A 13,516-nucleotide genomic window follows, 5' to 3' on the forward strand; every position below is an offset into this window, starting at 1 on the left:
CGACGGGTTGTGTAAGTGTTTTTTTTTTTTTTTTTTTTTTTGTTGCGCGAACATCGTTCTTTTGCTGATATCATTTAACTTGTCTTTGCGCAGTCACCAAGGATTACATCCTTGCCGCTTATGATGAACATGTGGAGGGCGGCTCCGTCGAACTTGGCGTTGGGGAGGTTGGTTTCCCGGATCGCTTCGATGACATGTTCATCCCAGTGGATCTGGATTTTGACTTTGACGGTGACGCGCCTGGTAAGCCTTCGCACTCCTGCTCATTCCTTTAGAATACCCAAGTTTATTAACAGTTCTGTCGCTTGTTTTTGTAGATGCGCTTGAAAACTACGAGCTAGAGCTCGCGGAAGAGGAGGAGGAGGAAGAGGAGGTGCCTCTACTAAAGCGCAAAGCTAAGGGGAGATCTGGCGCAGGGGCCAGTAAGAAACAAAGGAAAGATGACACCCCTGTCGCTCATCCCCATGCTCAAACAAAGGGACCAAAGGAAACCCAGGTGTTTACCACCAAGGTCTCTTTATCTTCCCTCCCTGTGAAAGTGGGCAGGCCTCCTGTCCACTTGAGGTATGGTGCCGTCGCCTCCTCCGTTCGCGCTGCTGAAGAGAGAAGCCGCGCCGCGCCTGCAACAGGTATACTTTGCTTATCTTCATCTGACTGAGTTATTATTAAACCGTTGGTTATTTGAATGATTGCAGAGCCGGCGACGGTAACAGATCAGCCGCAGGCGCCACAAGGTGCTACGGCTGCGCCGGGGACTCCATCGAAGTCCCCTGTTCTACCCTCTGAAAAGGGTAGAATGAATTTTATGGCGATGTTCGACGCGCGAACAGAGTTGCGCCAAGGTAAGTGTTGCACATTTGTCTTCTGAATTTTTCCTTTTGGACTTAGTCATAAACCATTCCTTGTTTATTTGTTCATAGGAGTTGTAGCTGGTACAACAGTTGCTGATGATACTCCTGGCGCAGCTGCCGGCGCCGCTGGTTCTGGTCCTGCTCCTGCTAGTGCTGAGTCTCCCCTTGTTGGGATAACCAAGGAGCAGGAAACCTTACTGCGCGCCGAACTTGCGGCGTCGAGACCTCCTTCGCCTCCTCCCGCGCGAAGCCCTCCCCGCGAGGCTAACTTGGAGCCTTTCAGGTCGCAGGAGAAGAGGCCTGTTGAAGAAGATGAGGGGGACGAGGGGGTTCAAGTTGAAGACTCCTTGGGAGATCGCGCCAGCCCTGCGATGCCGCAAGTGTTTGCAGCGCAGACATCCGGTGGGGCTGGCGCAGACTTTCCTGCTTCATCCCCGCAGGTATGTATTGATTTGTTAGTCCGCTGCGCGTATCTCCATATAAGTATGTTTTATGACTTAGAACTTTTCTTGTGTTTTTGCAGGAAGGTGACCACGTTTACCGCCCGAGATGGAATATTAATGAAGAAAGTTCCTTTCAATCCATGGGCGTATGCGAGGACTTCTGGGCTCATGCCGTGCCTCCTACTGAAAGGAGGTATCAAGAGGAGCGCACTCGCGCGGACTTGCTGAACGACCATGTTTTCGCTGGGTCGGCTTTTTTCGCTGCTTCCCAAGAGCTTCGTCGTGATTATGTTAAAGTACGCGACGCTCTTGTGGAAGCCCAGCGAGAGGCTAAGGTGGCCGCCTGGAACCTGTCTGATGCTCGCGCGCGAGCTGAGAAACTCCAGGCGGAGCTCAGTGAAAACCGAGCAAGTGCCAACACCGCATACATCAAGCGCGGGCATGAGCTCCAGGCTGCACGGGAGAAGCAGCAATTGGCGGAGGCCGAAGTTGCCAAGTACGCGCGCAGAGTGCGTGTCTTGGAACAGCAGGCCGAGGCGCGTGACCAAGCTATCATCCAGAGTATTACTGAGAAATCATCGTTGGAGAGCGAGGTTGCGCGCCTTAAAAGGGATTTGGCGGCCGCGCAGGCCGATAGAGATGAGGCCTTGGCCACGGCGGCGTCCAGCCAGGAAGCACTTGGTGCTGCGCAGGCGGAGAAAGAAAAAATTTTGGCGGCAGCAGCGTCTGACAAGGAGGAACTAAAAAAGGCTAAGGAAACTGTTGAGTTATTAAACTCTCAGGTTCCTGCCCTCGAGACGTCTGTTGCTGGCCTCGCGCAGGATCGCCAATGGCTGGTGTCACAGGGCATGGCTCGCTGCGCTTTGGCGATGAAATATTCCGCCGAGTTTCAAGCCCTTGTGATGGACTGCAATGCCGCCGCGCGTTTGGTGGGCCGAGCTGAAGGGTTTACGGATGGGTATGAGTATGGCATGTTGAGGAAGAACCCATCCGAGTACCCTTACAAGTTCGATGCGTCCTGCGCGGACATGGCCGCGGTGGGGGAAAAGTATATGAATACTCCCATCCCCATCCTTATGCAGGTACCTTGATCTTAATGAGTTTTACTTTACTAACTTTTCTAAGTGTTTTGTACTCATTACTTTTCTAATGATTTGCAGATAGCTGCGCTTGCTGACCAGCCCGACCTCGGCGCGCTAAAGAAGTTGCTTGATGATTGCGAGAGGGCTAGCGGCGATGATGGTGGCGCGGGGGATGTTGCCCCTGCCAGCGGCTCTGGCGCGGCGAAAGAATCTGCTCGTGACACCGTTGTGATCGAAGACTCCAATGAGGAGGAAGAACTCGACTATGGTCAGTTCGGGGATGAGGAGCAGACCGCGCCAGATGCTGCGGGAGATGATGAGGGTGATGAAGCGGCTGACGTCGACGTGGAGACTTGAGAAGCCCTTCATCAAATTTTGTATATGTATTTTTTATACTTGTAATTTGTAACTCATCATACTTGTAAATTTCGATCCAATGAAATGAAACTTGTTCTCTCCTTTTCGTATCTTGCGCATTTCCATTCATCTCTTCATGTTTGGTTGTATAGATATAAGATATGCTTGAACGTTAAAATAAGAACAAGGTTGTAAGGAAATTATTCACTTAACCTCTGTTCTATTTTGTTTGTGGTTCTCGCAGTATGTTGCTCATGCTGACATGCGCGCTAATTTTTCGTTATTTCTTTTTCGCGCGTTGTTGTCATGCGGTATGGAAGTATGAGTTTAGCCATTACATGTCAGCTTGTGTTACTCAGATATCCACTATGGTTCCGCGCGCGGCCTCGACCTGAGACCTTAACATGATATGGCATGTAGTTTGCCTTAAGGATTTTTATGATCAGGCTGCGCGGGGTGTAAGATGGATGTATGTGAGTGTTTTGAGCTAAGGCTCTTTGTTTTGGGCTAAGGCCCTGACGATTTTAGAGTTAAGACTCATTAACGTGTTTGAGCTAAGGCTCGTAATTTTGGGCTAAGGCCCTGACGTTTTAGAGTTAAGACTCGTTAACGCGTTTGAGCTAAGGCTCGCGCATGTATGTTTTACTTCGCTTTATTTTGTTTTGAAGTCAATATAGTGTTGTCATATTGTTCCAATTTAATAAAGGAAGTGTGAAACATGTATGCAAAGGTAAGAGAACCAATATTGAAAGATAGCGCGACAAATATTGAAAGATAGCGCGAATCATCATTAATGATGGCTTAAAAGCCTTGATTACAAATTTGAACTTTTTACATGAAGCATTTTCTAAGTTGTGCCGCGTTCCACGCGCGCGGTATCTTTTTTCCGTTCAAATCTTTTAAAGCGTACGCGCCTTTCCCCAGATCTTCTGAAATTTGATAAGGTCCCTCCCAATTGGGGGACATTTTTCCTGGGGGTATTGCGCGACTAGCTTCATTGTTTCGAAGGACAAAATCATTTTTCTTGAAGTGGCACTCTTTAACGCGCTGATTATAATATTTTTCCAGCTTTTTCTTGTATCTGGCTTCATTAATGATAGCCGCTTCTCTGCGCCCTTCAAGCAAGTTAAGGTCCAACCTTCTTTCGCGGTCGTTATCAGTTTTGCCCATCATGAGTACCCTATGGGATGGGCATCCAATTTCCGCTGGGATCATAGCCTCTGTCCCATAGGTTAGGCTGAACGGGGATTCGCCATTGCTAGTTTTGCTTAATGTCCTGTGCGCCCACAGGACATTAGGTAACTCTTCGACCCAAGAATGGGATTCTCCCTCCAATCTTTTCTTCAGCCCATTTAGCAAACTTTTATTCGCGCGCTCCACTTGGCCATTCCCTTGAGGATGGTAGACGGACGTGAAGATTTGGTTGATGTGCAATTCTTTGAGCCAGCTTGATATCTTCCTGTCAGTGAATTGTTTGCCATTGTCGCTCACAATTTCCAGAGGAAGGCCAAAACGACAAATGATGTGGCTCCAGATAAATTGCTTCATCGCCTCAGCTGTGATTTTTGCTAGTGGCTTGGCTTCAACCCATTTTGTGAAATAGTCTATCGCCACTACCAAAAATTTCACTCGCCCTTGCGCTTGCGGCAGGGGCCCCACAATATCAATGGCCCATTTGTGGAAAGGCCATGCTGAGGTGACTGGAATCAAGTTGTTTTTTGGACGCATGGTGTTTGGCGCGTAGCTCTGACATGCCTTGCATTTTTGGATTTCTTTTAGCGCATCCAAGTACATGCCTGGCCAATAGTAGCCCGAGCTCATCGCCTTGGTAACCACCATGCGCGGACCAGCGTGAATTCCACAGATTCCTTCATGAATCTCCCTAATCACATAGCTTGCTTCTTCCGCATCCAGGCATTTCATGAGCGGTCCAAGATAAGAGCGCCGATACACTGTACCATCAAGTAGTTCATAGTTCTGCGCCTTGTGTCTTATCTTTCTCGCCTGTGCGCGATCATCCGGTAACTTCCCCTCTTTCAGGAATTCCATTATTGGAGTTATCCAGGATGAAGGAGTTGTATGAATTACCAGGACCGATTGCGTTTGCACTGACGGGCTGCTCATTATTTCCACCCTGACATCTTTGCCAAAGTGATCAAAATTAGTTGATGCCATTTTACTCAACGCGTCTGCGGACTTGTTTTCGCTTCGCGAGATGTGTATGATTCTGAAGAAGTCAAACTGCTCAACGAGCTTTTTTGCCTGCTCTAGATACAGAGGCATTGTGTTCTCCTTGGCGTCATATAGGTCGTTGACCTGAGCAGCTACCAAGTAAGAATCAACATGCGCCTCTAGTCTTTTAACCCCAAACTTGCGCGCGATGCGCAGACCAGCCAGCAGGGCTTCATACTCAGCCTCATTGTTGGTACTCTTGAAGTCCAACCTGATAGCATAAGTATATTCATGATTATCAGGGTCCACCAGTTTGAGACCTGCGCCAGACCCTTCGCTGTTGGAGGCTCCATCAGTGAATAGCCTCCAAACATCTTCTTCATCATTTGGTCGCGGAGGGTCTACCTCGCGCTGAGCTTCTTCAATCTTTCCCTCTGGGATTTCCGTGATGAAATCCGCCAAAACTTGACCCTTTATTGCTGGACGGGGCTTATAAGTGATCGTGTGTTCACCTAATTCCAGCGCCCACTTTGTCAGCCTTCCGGAGAGCGCGGGACGTCGCAAGACTTGCTGGATGTTGTAACCAGTCAGTACTTCAATAGGATGACCATTGAAGTATCTATGGAGCTTGCGCGACGCGTGTGTTAGCGACAAAACTAACTTTTCCATGATGGAATAGCGCGTCTCAGGGTCTGTGAGCACCCGACTCACATAGTATATCGGCGTTTGTATCCCCTTGCGATCCACCAATAATACTGCGCCGATCGCGCGGTCTCCAGCTGACAGGTACAATGTAAGGGTCTCGCCAGGAAGTGGAGCTGTGAGCGCTGGCAATTTAATGAGACATTCTTTTATCTCAGTGAAAGCTTGCTCAGCCTCAGGCGTCCACTTGAATTGGCTCTTCTTCAAACAGTTCCTCAAGGTGTTAACGAATGGAGTAGATTTGCTGGCGTGGTTAGCTAGGAACCTGTTGATTGACACCAATCTACCATTCAGCTTCTGAACCTCTTTCATGGTGGCTGGTGAAGGCATGTCAAGGATGGCTTCCACCTTCTCAGGATTCACCTTGAAACCATCCTTAGTGACCATTACACCAAGAAATTTCCCCTCTTCCGCGCCGAAAGTACATTTGCTCGGGTTGAGCTTCATGTTAACTTCCGTTAGGCGCTGAAGAGTTTCCTCGATGTCGTTGAGCATTTGTCTCTCCTCCCTGCTCTTGATCACCAAATCATCAACGTAGACTTCTAGATTCCTTCCGATTTGTTCATTGAAAACAGAATCCATAAGTCTCTGATAGGTGGCGCCCGCATTCTTTAAACCAAAGGGCATTTTTGTGTAACAAAAAACACCCTTGTCGGTTCTGAAGGCCGTCTTGTCTTCATCCTGTGGTGCCATTTGAATCTGGTGATAGCCTTTGTAGGCATCCAAGAAACATTTGAGTTTGAATGGCGCCACGGAGTCCACCTTTGCGTCGATGTTTGGTAGTGGGTAACAGTCTTTCGGACATGCTTTGTTGAGGTCCTTGAAGTCAATACACATCCTCCATGACCCGTTGCTTTTCTTTACCATCACAGGATTGGCTACCCACGTCTGGTATCGGATCGGGCGGATAATGTTTGCGCGCAACAGGTCCTCAACTTGCTCATTCATGGCCTTCGCCTTTTCATCCCCCATGATTCTCTTCTTCTGAGCAATTGGCTCCACCGACTTGAACGTGTTAAGAGAATGTTGCGCCAAGTCTCGCGGTACTCCCGTCATATCGGAGTGTTGCCACGCGAAAACCGACGTGTATTTTGTGAGCAACTTTTTCATTCTCAATCTCGTTTCGTCTGAAATGGTAGCGCCAATTGTGACCGTTTGCTCTGGGAATTTTGGGTTTAAAATCCACTTCTCTGGCGCATTGTCAGCCATTGTAAGTTTCATTCTCCCTTCCCGCGGCGTGCTTGTCACTGCGCACAAATGATCGCGGTAAACAAATGCTACGCCTGTTGGTGTAGGGATCCCCAATGCGCCGTGCGCTGGCGACGGTACAGCATTAAATTGGGCAATCGTTCCCCTACCCAGGATCATATTGTGGCATGACGTGGTGGGCAAGACCAAGAAGTTGACAACTTCGGCTCGCTTGTGCTCATCATCCCCCATAGTTAGTTCAAATTGAATCTGGCCTAGGGGATGTATGATTTCATTTGAGACACCACAGATTGGTGCGTTCACAATTTCGAGCCGAGCTTGGTCTGCCGGGTCTAACTTTCTGAAACACTGCTCATACATAATGTCAGATTCGCTTCCAGTGTCCACCAGGACCTTTGACACTTCGTAATGAGCAATGTGTGTGGTAATAACGAGAGGACTGCTTATTGAAGGGCCTCCCCTGATTCTTGGGAAGATGACTTGCTGCTCGCGCCAATCTCCGTGAATTTGCGCGCTTCTCTTTCTTGACGTCTGCCCTTGTCGTCCCCCCTCAGCCACACAGATTCTTTTGTACTTCTTGCTGGCAGAGGCTCCCTCCGGTTGCTCATCTTCTATTCTTTGGTTTTTTACCAAGTGAGCCAGCCTGCCAGACTTTACATCCTTCTCGATCGCATCCTTTAAATGATGGCATGCGTCGGTGTTGTGGCCCGGGGACCTGTGAAATTCACAATATTTACCACTGTTTTGCGGCCCCTTGTAGTGTAGTTGCTTGGGAGGCTTGAATTGGACATTCTCAGTACTTAACACCTGTGAAGGTGTTTTAGTGAGGGGAGTCCATATTCTTGGCAGAGGTCTGCTAGGATCTCTGCCGCCCTCCCTCTTGTCACCCTCCCCGTGTTTACGAGCATCCTTTTGGGGCTGGGGTGAGCTTGGTTGCGCTTGTTTTTCCGCGGAAGAAAAACTTGTTGGCTGCAACCTGGACCATACAGAGTTCTGTTTGGCCCTCTTCTCTTTGCTGCGCGGTGATTCAGCCTGATGCGCTCTTTCTCTTGCCCTATCTTGGGCAATCTGTTTCTCATTTCTCGCGAAAACTCGCGATGCCTCCATTAACTTGGCCCACGTGGTGGGCATACCATCTTTGCTTACGAGAGCTCGTCGTAACTGATCACTGCGCGCGCCTTGTATAAAGGCCACGCGCAGGAGCTGCTCAGTTATGCCCCCGATTACCAGGGACTCCTGATTGAAACGAGTGATGTAATCTTCAATCGTTTCATCATTCCTGCGGATGCAGTGCATGATGTCATCAGGATCGCGCGTGTGCCTGCGCTGCTGTACGAAGTGGGCCTGGAACTTTTCTAATAGTTCCTCGAACCCATCAATTTGCCCTGTCGGCAAGCTCTCGAACCATACTCGCGCTGCGCCCGTGAGGCAGCGGGCAAACATATGACACCATGTTGGCATCGTCCAGCTCTCTAGGTTTCCCGTGTTATAGAAACCTTGCAAAAAGTCATCTGGATCTGTCGTGCCATCATATTTCCCCAGACCACTTGGCATCTTGGTCTTGTGCTGGATGGGAGCCTGCGCGATGCGCGCAGTAAACTTTGAGTGTTTTACCAGGATGGCTGGTCTGTAGGGTGTGGTTACGTCCACTTGCCCTCTGACCGGTGGGCTGTATGGCATGTGCAGATCCGGATCTGCTCTGGCTCCTGGCGCCATGTTCACAGGCGCGCGAAGCTGCGAGCCTCCTGCATGAGTATCCCTTGTCTTTCTCATGCTATGCACCTCTTCATCACTGAACTCTGTGTGCGCAGTGTGAACAGAATGCCCTTCTTCCGGCGCGCGCGGCCTTTTTGTGGGCTGCTTCTCCATCGCTTGCCTTTGTGTTTGGTCGGCTAGCTTCTTCTGTTTGATCATTTCAGTGTACTTTTCCATCAGACGCCGCTGCTCATTTATGAGCCATTCATTCGGATCGTCTGCTTCATCTTCTGGACCCATTGGTCCCTTCAGCTTCGCGCCGGCCATATTTTGTAACGTGTGATCGTCTGGAGGAGTTTCAGTCTGGCCGTGAGGGGTTGTGACGAAGGGACGGTTGCTGGTGGTACGCGTATAATCACGCGGAACCCTCAGAACCTGCTGTCCGTCGTTAACACCCTCACGTTCAATATCCTCCAGAGCTTGATCAACGTTACGAACTCCAGAAACCATGGTGATTGAATTTTTTAGATCTGGATGAGATCTGATTGCCGTTTGTAACAGTGGATGGCGCCAATGAAGAAACGTGGATCTACTCACTGGTAGCAGATCTACTTTCCTCGGGTGTGATTAAACTATTTCACCGATGGTTCTTCTGGATCCGAGTTCTTCCACCTACAAAATGAACAGCGCCGTTACTTACCCCTCAGAAAGGGACAGAGGGGTCCTCTTTGGGGTAACCCTCCGGCGTGAGAATCAGTATCTTTTGGAGAAGATAATAATGTTTGTAGGTAAGTCAATCTCAAGAGTATTGCTGAATCGCTGAATACCCTTGATGATGTGACTGTGTGTTTTTCTGTAACTGACTGTGAGTGAATATAATTCAATATGATTGAATGTGATATCACTGCTTGTAACTGTCAATGATTGAGTGTGAATGAATGTGTCATCAAAGTGGAGTTGATGCTGTATTTATAGTGCTAGGGTTTCCACTGGTTGGGCTCAGCCTCGTTGGCCTCCTCCAACCGCACTGCGCCATGTGTCCTCTGGGACACCTGGCGCTTTCTCGTTGGTTGTAATCATGTGGTAGCACATGTGTCATGCTGAGTTGTCGACCTTTCATTTGGCAGCTGTCAACATCAGCATATTCTTACTCCTTAAAAAGATGCCTTCTAGAAGATTGTCTGACGTGCACAATCAAGGTTGCCCTAACCCTGATTTGGATAAGGACGAGGTTGATTATGTGCACGTGTGATATGCGCCCATCCTGAGGATGCGCGAAGTCTTCTTTTTATTCTCACGCGCAGATATTTCATGCGCAGGTGTGATATGCACGAGCGTGTGATATGCGCCGCGCGCTGGTGTGCCACGCGCATATGTGACGCGCGAGCATATGTGATGTACAAGAGCATGCGATATGCGCCGCGCGCATATGTGATGCGCGAGCATATGATGCCTGAGCATGTTTTGTATGCGCCATGCGCCTGGGTTTTGGCTTTGTGCCTTCATAATGTCTTTATCTTGTGGGTTGACCCGCCTTGCTTGGTGTTGAGGCGGGTACATACCTCTTCAGGGTATATATATAGGGGTCCAAGGGCCCCACCACCCACTCCCTTTTCCAACCAAACATTATCCAAACATAAACACGCACACAATTAAACTAACACCACACAGTTAATAATAAACTTCTCTTTTATTTATTTATCTCAAAATACGGATGTTACCATTTAACATCCAACCAAACATTATTTATCTCACTAGGATGCCTTTTCTTCCTCTCAAATCCGCCTTCATCCCCCCATCCCTCTTCTGCATCACCCACGAATGACACCAAAACCACACATTTGGTGACGATCTAATACTAAGGAATCATAATAATTATGAAATTAGATGATGATGTTTAACTTGATTACTATGAGTTTCTAAAATGGAAAGTTTTAAAAACATCATTACTTAAACAGATTGGCCCTCATTCCTCTCACAACCAATAATACTCTCCTCCCCTGCTCACAAAATCCATCTAAGGTTATCCTTGGACGGATGTCCATCCCGTCACTCTTTTCAAATTGGTGTTATATCCTAAAAAACATCTTATTTAAAATGCTCTAAAATATTTTAAAAATATTTTATAGTACAAAGTAGAACGTATTTTATGGACCATTACAATCAATATAGATGCATGATTTAGGGGGTGTTTGGGATTGCTTATTTTCACCAACTTATAACTTATTAACTTTTTAAAAAGTAATAAGGTGTTTGGGATTGCTTATATTATGAGAGGAAAAGTTTTATAAGTTACAATGGTGTAACTTATTAACTTAATAAAAAGTTATAAGGAGGTAAAATAAGGAATCCTAAACACCCCCTTAAATTGTTAGATTCTTCATATATGCTATTTTATAACTTAAAAAAAGAAAAAAAAGAAAGAAAAATACAAACCATTCCCATTTTATAATTACGAGGGAACATGATTTATTGAACACTTAAAACTTACCAGTTACAAGCTACCACCTCATTCCATTTAATTCTATCATTTCATAACTAAGGTGTTGTTTGTTTTTCTTAAAAAAAAAAAGTCTGTGCGGGTTCTTTTGTTTATAACGCGCAGACATTGCCATCTGCAGACTGTTTGTACTTTTGAAAACGTTTCATTAAAACGTCTGCGCGAACTCTTCTTAGTACAGACTTGACTCATCCACTTCTAAGATCTGCAGTGTAACATCTCGGATTTTTCGTATTTGTATTTGTTTATGTTTACCCGACTCGGGAATGTTATTCAGATCTTTCGTATTAATTAAATATTGCATTCATTAGTATTTCATTTTTTTTAACTTATTGTATATCCTCATAACATTCAAACTCATCAAACAACTCTTAGAACCCTTAAAATCGCTTATTTTAGCTTAAAAAACGTATTTATAGAAGTATAGGGACTAAAAATGATAAAATTAGAAAATCTGATGAAGCTAACATATTATGAACAACTAGTTTGAGACCCGTGTATTACATGGGGAATTAATGAAAATTACAATATTTAAACGTTAAACAAAATACAATCAATAACACAATTATCATATATTTTTAATACAATTACAACTTTCATTACAATTACAGGAATTACAAAACAAACATTACGCAAGTAGTCTACAAATAAGAAAAAATTTCCTTGTACTCGACATTTGTGGTTGTATTGGTCATATTACTTTGTTTATAAAGAATCAGAATCTTGAGCCCAAACCTGCTTGTAACTCTTGACAAGACGACGTATAGCTGTCCATGTGAAAACACGAGTTCTTTCAAGTACAAACCAACCCTAGATAATTATTAACCTCGGTTTTGTTTATGGTCATCGCAAAACATACCGCAAGGGGAAACTTTAAATATTGGACAAAAAGTGTTTATTTGTTTCAAAATATACGACTCAATAGGACACAAATGTTACTGAAACATGCCTGGAGGGATTCAGAATCGGTTGTCATCAAGTTGGTAATCTTCCCAGATGCAATCTTTTTGCGACTCTCATTAGTTAGCCTTAGTGTCTTCCGGAAAACTGCAGCAATCTTGAAAGAAATCACAGATTCAAACAAAAAAGCAAGAAAGATAGCATTTATAAATAATGATAACAGAAGAAGGGTATGTCAGAATTAAAATGCAACACCTTCCCAAATTATTTTTTTGATATTTTAATTGGAAAATAATGACTCTAATACATATAGAAAGTTATAGAACTTGTACCACTCCAACAAAAATTAAGAATGCATAGATGTAACCAATCTGAGCTAGATCACGTCCTTGCATAGCCTGAAAGTATAAACAGTTAGAACAGAAATTAGGGGAGCTAGTTAAAGATATGAAATGAAATTACAGTAGCTAATAATTTAGATACAGAGATTCAAAAAAACCTAACTCAATTTACATCAGCTAATAATTTAGATACACTGTTTCAAAAACACAAGCTATCTAACTTACCAATAACAGCTTGTTCAAAATCAGTGGCCCAACAAATTGCAAAAGATCATTGCCAATCTGCACAGAAAAACACCATGTATAAGCTCATTGTATTACATTCACAAAACCAAAGAAGAACCATTATTATTTTTATCATATATAATGTTCATTGCTCGGTTCAATGATAAGGACTCGCACGAGACATTGAGTTCAAAAGATGTCCATATTGCACAAAACTCATCAGAGAGCCAAAATTCATGATCTTCAACAAGTTTTTATTTTCGTAGATTTATATTATTAAGTCAACAATAAATATGTTTCTATATATATTAAAAACATATGAGATTCAAGACTATGAAAAGATTCATAGGATACCTTCCAAAAGCCTTCCCACCAAAACCTGTAATCAAACAAACATGAAATATTCAAACGTTCTTGATATTATAAAAAAAATATGTAAAATGGCCTACAAAACTTTGTAGCAAAATGTTATTATAACAACCTTCCTCTAAGACTACGATGTAAAGCCCTTAAAAGCCATGGTTTAGGTTTACGAAGCTCTTCTACCCAATAAATAGCATCAGTTAAAAAAAATGTAAGCAGAAAGCAAACTCGAATAATAATAATAACAACAACAACAACAACAACAACGATTACGATTACCTCAACAGGAGTAGGCTGGAAGTAGATGAAGAAATAATATCCCATCCTAAGTAGTCAATAGCAGTGGGATAACGGTTAGCGGACCTTTGCAAAATAGGGGTGCCAATAGCAGTGCAGAATAGCGGAACCGCTATTAGCGGCGTCATTGCCCGCTATTTGACCGAACTTTTATTCCTAGATAGCGGTATAGCATCGATTTTCAAGGTTGGTATATTTAGGCTAAATTAAGAAAATACCAAAATAGCTCAAACTTCAAATTTGATCTTTTATTTATTTATAACCAGTTTTTTTTATCCAAACCCTATAAAAATCATGTTCTCACTCTTTCGTCTACCAACGATTCCTTGGTTGATGTGGACTCGGAGAAAGATTTCATTGCTTATGATTGATGCATGAT

General features: G+C 44.8%; 1 pseudogene across 1 annotated transcript in view; it reads right to left on the reverse strand.

Moving 5' to 3' along the window:
- LOC143633031 (polygalacturonase 1 beta-like protein 3) overlaps positions 1-13,265 on the reverse strand; it is a 35,556-nt pseudogene extending 22,291 nt beyond the window's left edge. Inside the window, exons 1-5 of the transcript XR_013153614.1 lie at positions 13,120-13,265; positions 12,832-12,856; positions 12,478-12,534; positions 12,244-12,309; positions 11,961-12,068 (exon numbers count right to left, since the gene is read on the reverse strand). The product of XR_013153614.1 is annotated as a polygalacturonase 1 beta-like protein 3 (transcript). The remainder of the gene's footprint in view (positions 1-11,960; positions 12,069-12,243; positions 12,310-12,477; positions 12,535-12,831; positions 12,857-13,119) is intronic.
- Positions 13,266-13,516: the final 251 nt, after the last annotated feature.

The sequence above is a fragment of the Bidens hawaiensis genome, unplaced genomic scaffold (genome assembly GCF_021521415.1).
Source record: "Bidens hawaiensis isolate Kalapana, Puna unplaced genomic scaffold, B.hawaiensis_p1.1 tig00006604_1, whole genome shotgun sequence".
In the NCBI taxonomy this organism is placed as follows: Eukaryota; Viridiplantae; Streptophyta; class Magnoliopsida; order Asterales; family Asteraceae; genus Bidens; species Bidens hawaiensis.